We start from the raw sequence: 3,696 nt of genomic DNA, 5'->3' as shown, positions 1-3,696 counted from the left end.
ATGAAGGAGGCTCAAGTGAGAGAAGGTTTCCATAACCTTCTTTCGACTTCAAGTAGTCTATCCACTTATTAAGATAAGTAAATAAATAAATTTTTTTCTTATATTTAGTGTCAGAATTGCTAGAACATGTTATAATTATTACTTTGTGTCTAATCTCAACTGCCCACCGCCCAAGAAATTCCTTCTAATTAACATGCATTCTTCATTGATATATACCCTCCTATTCTAGTTCCTCCTTCTCCGCCTCTTCTCTCCCTTTTACGTAATGGAGTCTTTGTCTAAACTCAGCCATGGCCTCTACTCGACACTGTTAACAATACTATCCTAGCAGCTCAACATTCAAACATTCAAATCAAGATGATAAGGCAGGTGCTCGTAGAAGATAATGAAGACTTTGAAATTCAAATCAAGATGATAAGGCAAAAGATTAATCTCTCTCTTTTCAGTTGTAACTTTATCTCTGTTGTAACCTTATCTCTTGTTGTTAACTATATTTACGTGTAAGTCTATATATTTGAATACACTTACGAAATAGATACATTGTCTATTTCCCTTTCATATATTTTCTGTTTTATGGTATCAGAGCCTACAAGGCCTACGCTATCTCTTCGATCTTCCATGGCTTCTTCTAGCTCAAATCAATCTTTTACTTTTTCTCCACCAAATGTTACCTCTCAAAATTATCTCAAACTTGACAATCACAATTACATCCGGTGGTTGACTCAATTCGAGCCCATTGTGCGTGCTCTTGAATTAATGGGTATTGTTGACGGTACTGAGCCATGCCCTCCTCAATTCCTACCTGATGATGCAGGTAAGGAAGTATCTAATCCAGATTATGCTATTTGGACTAAGAAGGATCAGTGCCTTCTTAGTTGGATTAATATTAGTTTATCAGATTCTATTTTGTCCATTGTGTATGGACTTCGTACATCCAAACAAGTCTGGACAACCTTGGCAAGCCGATTTGCTTCCCAATCAAAGTCTCATGTGCTAAATTTGAAGAGACAACTTCAAACTATTCGTCAAGGAACGAAGACGTGTGCTGAATTCATGCAAACTGCAAAGGGTTGGGCTGATGAGCTTGCAGTTGCTGGTAAGCCTCTAGATGATGAGGAACTTATCTTCTTCATATTGGGCGGACCTAGTCCCTCCTTCAATGCCTTTATATCTTCATATTCTTTGGTTACCTGAAATAAATCAATCTCCTTTAGTGACTTCCATGATGAACTATTGAGTCATGACACTCTCCTCCAGCAGCTAATGAAGGTATGGTGGCATTATACTCCAACAAAAGTCAAGGTGGGCCTCCTCGTCCTTTTTCACCAAGGACCAACAAACCAACACAACATCAAATGCAGCAAACACGGTTTCCATCAAGGGGTGCTCCTAATTTCTCTCCTCGGCCATACTCCAATTATTCCCCACCACAATGTTCCAACTTTTCTGGTGAAGGTCAAAGATGCCCTACAACACCTTCATTCCAGCATGGCCACAATGGACAGAACAACACTGGTTCATCTTACTTCAACAACAACAACAGACCTCCATGCCAGATTTGTGGGAAGACTAGCTACCAGGCACTTGATTATTTTCATCGAATGGATTTCTCTTATCAAGGCAGACATCCCCCTCCTCAACTTGCAGCGATGGTTGCACAGACTAATACAAATTTTGATGATCATCAACCGTGGTTGGTTGATAGTGGTGCCAATGCCTATATAACAAATGAGCTTGAGAATCTGCAAGTCCAGCAGCCTTTTCAAAATGATGAAACTGTAGCAATGGGGAATGGTGCTAGGCTCTCTATTGAAAACATTGGTTCCTCCACTCTCTTTTCTTCCTCTAATAATAAATTTGCTCTTAAAAATGTTCTTCACTATCCTAATTCTATGGCAAATTATTATCTATTCAGCTTTTTTGTCTAGATAACGACTGCTATTTTATTCTAACAACCCATCATTTTTTTGTGAAGGATTATCAGACTCATGCGGTGCTCCTAGCGGGCAAAAGTGAAAATGGACTTTACCCTCTTTGGCTTCGCAAGACCTCTCTCAAAAATCATCAATCTTTTACAGCTTTCCTTGGAATAAGAACCTCTGCTATGGGGTGGCATGTTCGATTAGGTCATTCTTCATTTGATGTAGTTTCTAGTGTTGTTAGGAAATTTGAACTTCCTTTGTCTCTTAAAGATTTTAATAAAAATATTGTTTGTTTGTCTTGTCAATTGGGAAAAGGTAAACGACAATCTTTTTCACCTTCTAATCGAGTTTCAACTCAACCTTTGCAACTTATACATACGGATGTTTGGACTTCCCCAGTTCCATCCGTAATTGGGTATAGATACTATGTCATCTTTATAGATGATTATTCTAGATTTTCATGGATTTATCCTTTGTACGCTAAATCTAAAGTGTTTGATACATTCATTAAATTTAAACTTATGGTTGAGAATCAATTCTCAGTCACTATCAAACAACTTCAATCCGATGGAGGAGGAGAGTACAATTCTCTTCACTTCCAATCCTTTTTGACTAAATCTGGGATTATTCATAGAAAATCTTGTCCTCATACGTCTCAACAAAATGGTCTTGCCGAAAGAAAATTAACGCATGTTCTTGAGACAGGATTGACACTCCTTGCTCATTCAAAATTGTCAAATAAGTATTAGGTTGATGCATTTCTCACGGCAATTTTTATTATTAATCGCCTACCAGCACCCATTCTTCAGTCCAAGTCTCCTTTTTCCAAGTTATATAAGAAAGAACCTGATTATCAAGCTCTTCGAGTGTTTCGCCGCAAATGCTATCCTCTCCTTCGTCCGTATAGATTACACAAGTTAGAATATAGGTCTAAACCTTGTATATTTCTTGGTTATAATCACGCAGGTTACAAGTGTTTAGATCCTAATACTACCAAAGTGTACCTTTCCCGCCATGTGGTTTTTGATGAGAGTTCTTTTCCAGCCCAAGAAAATGATGCCTCACGGATGCCCTCCAAGATCACTGCAGAGAATGATCCTCCTTTTTCACTTCCAGTAAGTACTCTTGTCCCTTCAGTTTTTTCTTTTTGTGATTCTAATACTACACATAATGATATTCCTATTATAAGCCCACCTATCACTCCTTCACCAAGTACATCTTCCACCATACACCCTTCTCCAACCCCACCCACCGAAAATGTCAATTGCACTGCCATGACCTCACCTACCCCACCCACCAACAATATTATCATTCCTACTGCCATGCCCTCATCTATGACTTCCCCTACCTTGACCAATCCATCTCCTACTGCTCCTACTATCACACACCCAATGATCACTCGCTCTAAGACATGGTCACTTAAACCCAAATCCTTTTCTGAGTTTCAACTTTATCACTCTAGACATCCTCTCAAAATGTTTCATACAGTGTTATCCGAAAAGGAACCCAGTAGCTTCACCAAGGCTTTCATTCATTCAAGACGGAAAGATGCTATGTTGCAAGAATTTCAAGCTCTTATATCTAATGGCACTTGAACTTTGTGTCCTAGACCTATTGATAAAAATATTATCTACAATAAATGGGTATATAAGATCAAACAAAAGTTTGATGGCTCAGTGGACAGATTTAAAGCTTGCCTTGTGGCACGAGGTTTTGAGCAGCAATGTGGCATCGATTATACTGAAACGTTTAGCCCTGTGATCAAGCCATCTAC

This window comes from Corylus avellana, chromosome ca2 (assembly GCF_901000735.1).
Source record: "Corylus avellana chromosome ca2, CavTom2PMs-1.0".
NCBI classification, from domain to species: domain Eukaryota; kingdom Viridiplantae; phylum Streptophyta; class Magnoliopsida; order Fagales; family Betulaceae; genus Corylus; species Corylus avellana.
The sequence above is the reverse complement of the archived record's forward strand: the minus strand, read 5'-3'. Positions refer to the sequence as shown.